At 48.1% G+C, this 10,739-nt stretch overlaps 1 pseudogene; it reads right to left on the minus strand.

Annotated features, from left to right (window-relative positions):
* The window catches only part of LOC135519768 (myocardin-like), a 76,785-nt pseudogene extending 68,253 nt beyond the window's left edge, over positions 1 to 8,532 (minus strand).
* Positions 8,533 to 10,739: the final 2,207 nt, after the last annotated feature.

Raw genomic sequence — 10,739 nt, forward strand, 5'->3', positions numbered from 1 at the left:
CCTGATGGTTAGGAATAGGGGAAGGTAATCTCACCTGATGGTTAGGAATAGGGGAAGGTAATCTCACTTGATGGTTAGGATTAGGGGAAGGTAATCTCACCTGATGGTTAGGTTTTAGGGGAAGGTAATCTCACCTGATGGTTAGGATTTAGGGGAAGGTAATCTCACCTGATGGTTAGGATTTAGGGGAAGGTAATCTCACCTGATGGTTAGGATTTAGGGGAAGGTAATCTCACTTGATGGTTAGGATTAGGGGAAGGTAATCTCACCTGATGGTTAGGATTTAGGGGAAGGTAATCTCACCTGATGTTTAGGTTTTAGGGGAAGGTAATCTCACCTGATGTTTAGGATTAGGGGAAGGTAATCTCATCTGATGGTTAGGTTTTAGGGGAAGGTAATCTCACCTGATGGTTAGGATTAGGGGAAGGTAATCTCAATTGATGGTTAGGTTTTAGGGGAAGGTAATCTCACCTGATGTTTAGGATTAGGGGAAGGTAATCTCACCTGAAGGTTAGGTTTTAGCGGAAGGTAATCTCACCTGAACATGGGCGGGACTGTGGTTAAGGGGCAAGACCCCAGGGGACAGGTCACTCAGCGATTGGTCGTCTAAGAACCCCAGCGACGAGGAGAGGCCTGGTGATTGGAGGACCCCGAGTTGCTCGGGAGACAAGGAGGAAGAGCAGGAAGAGATGTCATCTTGGAAGACATCTGAGGAGAGAGGGAAGGTGACTGGGCCTAAGGGAAGAGGGGGAGGAGGAATAGGTTAATTAGTAATGACATCTGGACTGTTTCATAACATCTATAGTTATTTTGTGCGTGTGTGAGTTAACTCACAGTTCTCCGGAGGCAGTATGTGTTTGTGTATTAGGTCCAGAGGTCCGGGCCGATGCTGGACCTTCTCTCCAAGGTTGTTAGCCAGCCGAGCCTTCTTCTGCCTTCCGGTCCCACAGACACTCCTGTCTATTAGAGAGAGAAGCAACACACTCCTTTCTGTTAGATAGACTATAACTGTGTTGACGTGGGCACTCAATCCCAGTTCAACCCAGCAGGGTTACCCAAAACATAGGAGAAGAGCGAGGAGGAGAGGATAAAGATGAGAAGAGAGAGTAGAAGAGAGAGTAGAAGAGAGAGGAGGAGAGGATAGAGGATAGAGAGTAGAAGAGAGAGGATGATAGGATAGAGAGTAGAAGAGAGAGGAGGACAGGATAGAGAGTAGAAGGGAGAGGAGGACAGGATAGAGAGTAGAAGAGAGAGGAGGACAGGATAGAGGATAGAGAGTAGAAGAGAGAGGATGATAGGATAGAGAGTAGAAGAGAGAGGAGGACAGGATAGAGAGTAGAAGGGAGAGGAGGACAGGATAGAGAGTAGAAGAGAGAGGAGGACAGGATAGAGAGTAGAAGAGAGAGGAGGAGAGGATAGAGAGTAGAAGGGAGAGGAAGACAGGATAGAGAGTAGAAGAGAGAGGAGGACAGGATAGAGAGTAGAAGAGAGAGGAGAGGATAGAGGATAGAGAGTAGAAGAGAGAGGATGATAGGATAGAGAGTAGAAGAGAGAGGAGGACAGGATAGAGAGTAGAAGGGAGAGGAGGACAGGATAGAGAGTAGAAGAGAGAGGAGGACAGGATAGAGAGTAGAAGAGAGAGGAGGAGAGGATAGAGAGTAGAAGGGAGAGGAGGACAGGATAGAGAGTAGAAGAGAGAGGAGGAGAGGATAGAGAGTAGAAGGGAGAGGAGGACAGGATAGAGAGTAGAAGAGAGAGGAGGACAGGATAGAGTAGAAGAGAGAGGAGGAGAGGATAGAGAGTAGAAGGGAGAGGAAGACAGGATAGAGAGTAGAAGAGAGAGGAGGACAGGATAGAGAGTAGAAGAGAGAGGAGAGGATAGAGAGTAGAAGGGAGAGGAGGACAGGATAGAGAGTAGAAGAGAGAGGAGGAGAGGATAGAGAGTAGAAGGGAGAGGAGGACAGGATAGAGAGTAGAAGAGAGAGGAGGAGAGGATAGAGAGTAGAAGGGAGAGGAGGACAGGATAGAGATTAGAAGAGAGAGGAGGAGAGGATAGAGAGTAGAAGAGAGAGGAGGAGAGGATAGAGAGTAGAAGAGAGAGGAGGACAGGATAGAGAGTAGAAGAGAGAGGAGAGGATAGAGAGTAGAAGGGAGAGGAGGACAGGATAGAGAGTAGAAGAGAGAGGAGGAGAGGATAGAGAGTAGAAGGGAGAGGAGGACAGGATAGAGAGTAGAAGGGAGAGGAGGACAGGATAGAGAGTAGAAGAGAGAGGAGGAGAGGATAGAGAGTAGAAGAGAGAGGAGGACAGGATAGAGAGTAGAAGAGAGAGGAGGAGAGGATAGAGAGTAGAAGGGAGAGGAGGAGAGGATAGAGAGTAGAAGAGAGAGGACATGAAAAAAGAGAGGAGGATCTGTCCATCATTGCTTGGCTTGACAGGTTGTATCCACTGAAACCTGCCTGTAAAGGAGAGCAACATGGTTCATATCTATGTGTGATTGACAGCCAATGGAATACCAATTCCATCATGAAAATGACTCACGTAAAAGTAACCCAGTAAAATACTATTTGAGTAAAAGTATTTGGTTTATTACATATTCTTAAGTATTAAAAGTAAATGACATACATCATTTCAAATTCCTTATTAAGCACATTAGACAGCACAGTTTCTTTTCTTTTTTACGGATAGCCAGAGGCACATTGCAACACTCAGACATCATTTACAAACATGTGTTTAGTGAGTCCGCCAGATCAGAGGCAGGGATGATGACCACGTATTTCCTTGATACGTGTGGCATTGGACCATTTTCCTGTCCTGCTAAGCACTCAAAATGTAACAAGTTTTGGGTTTCATGGAAAATGTATGATAGTAAAAAGTACTACAGAGAGAGAGCGAGAGAGAAAGGGGAAGAGAAGACAGAGGTAGGTGATGAGGAGTATTATGCTTTGCTGGGAGCATACTAAATGAGTCAGACAACAGACAGCAGGAATACAGTGGACAGACACAGAGACAGAGACATGGACAGGGACAGGGACAGACACAGAGACAGGGACAGGGACAGACACAGAGACAGGGACAGGGACAGACACAGAGACAGAGACAGAGACAGAGGTAGGTGATGAGGAGTATTATGCTTTGCTGGGAGCATACTAAATGAGTCAGACAACAGACAGCAGGAATACAGTGGACAGACACAGAGACAGAGACATGGACAGGGACAGGGACAGACACAGAGACAGGGACAGAGAGAGACAGAGACAGAGGTAGGTGATGAGGAGTATTATGCTTTGCTGGGAGCATACTAAATGAGTCAGACAACAGACAGCAGGAATACAGTGGACAGACACAGAGACAGAGACATGGACAGGGACAGGGACAGACACAGAGACAGGGACAGAGAGAGACAGAGACAGAGGTAGGTGATGAGGAGTATTATGCTTTGCTGGGAGCATACTAAATGAGTCAGACAACAGACAGCAGGAATACAGTGGACAGACACAGAGACAGAGACAGGGACAGGGACAGGGACAGACACAGAGACAGGGACAGAGAGAGACAGAGACAGAGGTAGGTGATGAGGAGTATTATGCTTTGCTGGGAGCATACTAAATGAGTCAGACAACAGACAGCAGGAATACAGTGGACAGACACAGAGACAGAGACATGGACAGGGACAGGGACAGACACAGAGACAGGGACAGAGAGAGACAGAGACAGAGGTAGGTGATGAGGAGTATTATGCTTTGCTGGGAGCATACTAAATGAGTCAGACAACAGACAGCAGGAATACAGTGGACAGACACAGAGACAGAGACATGGACAGGGACAGGGACAGTCACAGGGACAGACACAGAGACAGAGACAGAGACAGAGACAGGGACAGTCACAGGGACAGACACAGAGACAGAGACAGAGAAAGAGGTAGGTGATGAGGAGTATTATGCTTTGCTGGGAGCATACTAAATGAGTCAGACAACAGACAGCAGGAATACAGTGGACAGACAGACGGGGCATCATCACCTTGTGCAGTTTTAATGTTCAGACCACACAGGGGCGACTTCTGAGTGGCGCCATCGTCAGTTAGACGCTGCATTGGGAGATAGCAGGTCAAACCAGAAAGCCAGTATTGGGGTCAGTTTCAATTCATTTAAATGACATGGCCTAAATTATCATTATTTCTTTATGTAAAATGATTTTGATTACATAGGGTTTTCTTTTGTCATTGTAACAAAATCTGTATTGTTACTATTTGCATTTACTGTAGCCAACGGTAACAGTGGGACAACAAGTCTCTTACCAAAGCTTTACTCTGGTCTTTCTCTCCTTTGTGAGAGGAACAGGCAGTTTTCAACCCTAGAGGGAGAGAGGGAGAGAGGGAGAGAGGGAGAGAGGGAGAGAAGGAGAGGGAGAGAGAGAGAGGGAGAGAGAGAGAGGGAGAGAGAGAGAGGGAGAGGGAGAGGGAGAGGGAGAGGGAGAGGGAGAGGGAGGGAGAGGGAGAGAGAGGGAGAGAGAGGGAGAGAGAGGGAGAGAGAGAGAGAGAGAGAGAGAGGGGGAGAGAGAGAGAGAGAGAGAGAGTCTCATTAGAAGGTAGTGTAAAGAAGAGAGAACACCCACCCCTAGAGAGAGAGTCTCATTAGAAGGTAGTGTAAAGAAGAGAGAACACCCAACCCTAGAGGGAGAGTCTCATTAGAAGGTAGTGTAAAGAAGAGAGAACACCCAACCCTAGAGAGAGAGAGAGAGAGAGAGTCTCATTAGAAGGTAGTGTAAAGAAGAGAGAACACCCACCCCTAGAGGGAGAGTCTCATTAGAAGGTAGTGTAAAGAAGAGAGAACACCCAACCCTAGAGGGAGAGTCTCATTAGAAGGTAGTGTAAAGAAGAGAGAACACCCAACCCTAGAGAGAGAGAGAGAGAGAGAGAGAGGGAGAGAGAGAGAGAGAGAGTCTCATTAGAAGGTAGTGTAAAGAAGAGAGAACACCCACCCCTAGAGAGAGAGTCTCATTAGAAGGTAGTGTAAAGAAGAGAGAACACCCAACCCTAGAGGGAGAGTCTCATTAGAAGGTAGTGTAAAGAAGAGAGAACACCCAACCCTAGAGAGAGAGAGAGAGAGAGAGAGAGAGAGAGTCTCATTAGAAGGTAGTGTAAAGAAGAGAGAACACCCAACCCTGTCAGTAAACATTAACAGTAACTCCACTCACCAGAGTCGATTTCATTTTGCCTTCGGTTCTGAATCCTCAGCTGCAAGACTGAAAGACAAGCAGTAGAGAATAACCTGCAAGGTCACTCTGGGTAAAAGGTACTGTCCTATGTTCTTTAGTACAATATCCTACTGTAACATGTGACTGAGCAATCTCTGCACAAAGACACCCACTCCATCCACACACACATACACTGCACACACACCTTCACACTAAGAGGTTAATTGGGGGAGGGGCTGATAGGTTCGGCGATGTTTCCCACAATGCATTCCAGTGCTGAGTTTTGAGATCTGAGTGAAATGGAGGGAGGGATGGAGGGAGGGGACAGCAGGATGAGAAGGGTTTGGGGGGGGCTGTAACTATTTATCCGTCAGTATGTCTATTTCTGTCACCCCCATCCCCCCTTCAGCTGTCCCTCTCTCTCCAGAACTCTCTACCTCCCCCCCTTCATCACGGTCATGCACGCTAAGTCAATTCTTCTTCCCCTATTTCCTGTCAGCCGACCGCCACTCAAAAAGAGACCCCATTACATTACTTCAGTAAAAACACCACTTAGCCTGGTTCTACAGTAAATAGCTACCTCTTAGCCTGGAAACACCTACCTCTTAGCCTGGTTCTACAGTAAACAGATACCTCTTAGCCTGGAAACACCTACCTCTTAGCGTGGTTCTACAGTAAACAGCTACCACTTAGCCTGGAAACACCTACCTTTTAGCCTGGTTCTACAGTAAACAGCTACCTCTTAGCCTGGAAACACCTACCTCTTAGCCTGGAAACACCTACCTCTTAGCCTGGTAGCTGCCACCTCTTAGCCTGGAAACACCTACCTCTTAGCCTGGTTACTGCACCTCTTAGCCTGGTAACAGCTACCTCTTAGCCTGGTAACACCTACCTCTTAGCCTGGTAACAGCTACCTCTTAGCCTGGAAACACCTACCTCTTAGCCTGGAAACACCTACCTCTTAGTCTGGAAACACCTACCTCTTAGCATGGTAACAGCTACCTCTTAGCCTGGTAACAGCTACCTCTTAGCCTGGTAACTGCCACCTCTTAGCCTGGTAACTGCTAGCTCTTAGCCTGGTAACATCTACCACTTAGCCTGGTAACTGCTACCACTTAGCCTGGTAACAGCTACCTCTTAGCCTGGTAACTGCCACCTCTTAGCCTGGTAACAGCTACCTCTTAGTACCGTATTGGACTGGGTACTCTGACTCGCATAGGCTTCCATGCTGACTCAGTCATGGCACTGTATGTGTAATCGGTTGTGAGGTGGAATAATTGATTGGACTCTCAGAGGTGACCAGATTTGTGTACCGGACCCAACTAAAGTTCCAGACATAGGCCCTGGCCCGCTCCAGGGAACTAACACATGCAATCATCACTTAAAAGCTACCCAGAAGAGTTGATTGACTACTTATAAACCATTTATAAGCCCTCTACAGATGGTAGGTCAATTTAATTTACCGTTAACAATTAACCATCTGTAACTGAGTGGAAACAAATGAAGCCAGAATCTTGATGACAGATAAGAGCAGGAAGGTGACTGTGTAAACTACTGTTGTGCATGGATTTAGCTCAGTGAGATTATCTTCCTGCTTTGGGCAAGCATTCATGGACAGAGAGAAATAACAGAGATTGGATTGAGGTTATAATCGTCTCCTCAACCGTCTATAATGTGAAGTAAACTCATAGTGAACCTTATAGGTTATCAATGATCATTGAGTTGTATTCAAGGTTTAAAATGGCTTCTAAAGTTTGTAATTTTCCCTTTAAAATGTATCAACCCCTACAAAAATGTCACATTTTTACCGTCCAATAACACACATTGCCTGTTAGTGCAGGATTATTTTCCTGCCATGAGAAACTGTCTAATAAAATGGTTGACTATCACCACCACTGTCCACGGGCACAGCACACCTACCGCTTTTCAGCTTTGACCACAGTCATGGTAACATACTCAGGGTATAGTAGTACATCTTCCTCAACACAAGTTACACAACCCATATTGACATCCTTCCATCCATAGGCAATTAATTCCACATCAACCAATCAGACAGCATTTACCTATTGACAAAAGTATTGATTGGTCCTTCATAGCCTTCAACTATTTCCTCCATAGCTGTATAGATAGTTGGTTCAAAGCAGCAGGACAGCTGATACTTAGTTAGCCAGTCTAACTCATTTAAATGTCTCTTCTAATGAATCCAATCTGGAAACCTCAAGACACTTCCTGGTATTTAAATAAATAAATAAACTCATCAGATCTAATCTGAACCTCCAGCTGCCCAAGACAGGCCTGGTAATGAACAGCTGTTGGAACAAACAGCAGGAATGTCTCTATGACCTCATTTCCTGTCCCTACCAAGCCTCTTTATGACAGCAGCAGACTGATAACAACAGCGGCGGCCATTTTTAAGGGGCACGTTCCAATTCCAGAACTCAACTGCTGCTAGTTAAAGGACAGTAACCTATGGCTGATGGACCTAACACAAAACATAAAGCCCCACTCCAACAGGCCTGGCCCGATGCAGCCCCAGGCCAACCGGCCTGGCCTGATGCAGCCCCACACCAACCGGCCTGGCCTGATGCAGCCCCACACCAACCGGCCTGGCCTGATGCAGCCCCACACCAACCGGCCTGGCCTGATGCAGCCCAACCCCAACCGGCCTGGCCTGATGCAGCCCCACACCAACCGGCCTGGCCTGATGCAGCCCCACACCAACCGGCCTGGCCTGATGCAGCCCAACCCCAACCGGCCTGGCCTGGTGCAGCCCCACCCCAACCGGCCTGGCCTGATGCAGCCCCACCCCAACCGGCCTGATCCAGCCCCACCCCAACCGGCCTGGCCTGATGCAGCCCCACACCAACCGGCCTGGCCTGATGCAGCCTCACCCCAACCGGCCTGGCCTGATGCAGCCTCACCCCAACCGGCCTGGCCTGATGCAGCCTCACCCCAACCGGCCTGGCCTGATGCAGCCCCACCCCAACTGGCCTGATGCAGGCCCACCCCAACTGGCCTGGCCTGATGCAGCCCCACCCCAACCGGCCTGATGCAGCCCCACCCCAACCGGCCTGGCCTGATGCAGCTCCACCCCAACCGGCCTGATGCAGACCCACCTCAACCGGCCTGATGCAACCCCACCCCAACCGGCCTGGCCTGATGCAGCTCCACCCCAACCGGCCTGATCCAGCCACACCCCAACCGGCCTGGCCTGATGCAGCCCCACACCTACCGGCCTGGCCTGATGCAGCTCCACCCCCACCGGCCCAGCCAGATCCTCACCTGAGCGGAATTTGTTCCGGATGAGAAGCGACCTCTCAGAGGCCAGCAACGTCATGATGGAGAGGAGGAGGGGAAGGAGGGATGAGAGGAGGAACAGAAAGAAAGAGTGGAATCCTGTTTTTATTCCCACTTGGGTGGGAATCAGGAGGAATGGACTCTTCTGATTCTGTCTCTCTCTGTGTGGAAAGCAGAGAACAGATAGAGGGAGAGATGGAACAGGGGAGGTCAATGCTTTTGTTTATCCCTTGAGAAAAATATATTGACACTGAGTACAAGACACAGACCAGAGCAGTAGACAGAAGAGAGTTATGGAGTGGAAAGAAGTAGAGAGACACACTATCTGACACACACAGGATAGAGTGGACAGTAGTAGAGACACACCATCTGACACACACAGGATAGAGTGGACAGTAGTAGAGACACACCATCTGACACACACAGGATAGAGTGGACAGTAGTAGAGACACACCATCTGACACACACAGGATAGAGTGGACAGTAGTAGAGACACACCATCTGACACACACAGGATAGAGTGGACAGTAGTAGAGAGACACTATCTGACACACACAGGATAGAGTGGACAGTAGTAGAGACACACCATCTGACACACACAGGATAGAGTGGACAGAAGTAGAGACACACCATCTGACACACACAGGATAGAGTGGACAGTAGTAGAGACACACTATCTGACACACACAGGATAGAGTGGACAGTAGTAGAGACACACCATCTGACACACACAGGATAGAGTGGACAGTAGTAGAGACACTATCTGACACACACAGGATAGAGTGGACAGTAGTAGAGAGACACTATCTGACACACACAGGATAGAGTGGACAGTAGTAGAGACACACCATCTGACACACACAGGATAGAGTGGACAGTAGTAGAGACACCATCTGACACACACAGGATAGAGTGGACAGTAGTAGAGACACACCATCTGACACACACAGGATAGAGTGGACAGTAGTAGAGACACCATCTGACACACACAGGATAGAGTGGACAGTAGTAGAGACACTCCATCTGACACACACAGGATAGAGTGGACAGTAGTAGAGACACACCATCTGACACACAGGATAGAGTGGACAGTAGTAGAGACACTATCTGACACACACAGGATAGAGTGGACAGTAGTAGAGAGACACTATCTGACACACACAGGATAGAGTGGACAGTAGTAGAGACACACCATCTGACACACACAGGATAGAGTGGACAGTAGTAGAGACACTATCTGACACACACAGGATAGAGTGGACAGTAGTAGAGAGACACTATCTGACACACACAGGATAGAGTGGACAGTAGTAGAGACACTCCATCTGACACACACAGGATAGAGTGGACAGTAGTAGAGACACACCATCTGACACACACGGGATAGAGTGGACAGTAGTAGAGACACACTATCTGACACACACAGGATAGAGTGGACAGTAGTAGAGACACACTATCTGACACACACAGGATAGAGTGGACAGTAGTAGAGACACACCATCTGACACACACAGGATAGAGTGGACAGTAGTAGAGACACACCATCTGACACACACAGGATAGAGTGGACAGTAGTAGAGACACACCATCTGACACACACAGGATAGAGTGGACAGTAGTAGAGACACACCATCTGACACACACAGGATATGGTGGACAGTAGTAGAGACACACCATCTGACACACACAGGATAGAGTGGACAGTAGTAGAGACACTCCATCTGACACACACAGGATAGAGTGGACAGTAGTAGAGACACACCATCTGACACACACAGGATAGAGTGGACAGTAGTAGAGACACACCATCTGACACACACAGGATATGGTGGACAGTAGTAGAGACACACCATCTGACACACACAGGATAGAGTGGACAGTAGTAGAGACACTCCATCTGACACACACAGGATAGAGTGGACAGTAGTAGAGACACTCTCTGACACACACAGGATAGAGTGGACAGTAGTAGAGACACTCCATCTGACACACACAGGATAGAGTGGACAGTAGTAGAGACACACCATCTGACACACACGGGATAGAGTGGACAGTAGTAGAGACACACTATCTGACACACACAGGATAGAGTGGACAGTAGTAGAGACACACTATCTGACACACACAGGATAGAGTGGACAGTAGTAGAGACACACCATCTGACACACACAGGATAGAGTGGACAGTAGTAGAGACACCATCTGACACACACAGGATAGAGTGGACAGTAGTAGAGACACACCATCT

This window comes from Oncorhynchus masou, chromosome 29, assembly GCF_036934945.1.
Source record: "Oncorhynchus masou masou isolate Uvic2021 chromosome 29, UVic_Omas_1.1, whole genome shotgun sequence".
Classification (NCBI taxonomy): Eukaryota; Metazoa; Chordata; class Actinopteri; order Salmoniformes; family Salmonidae; genus Oncorhynchus; species Oncorhynchus masou.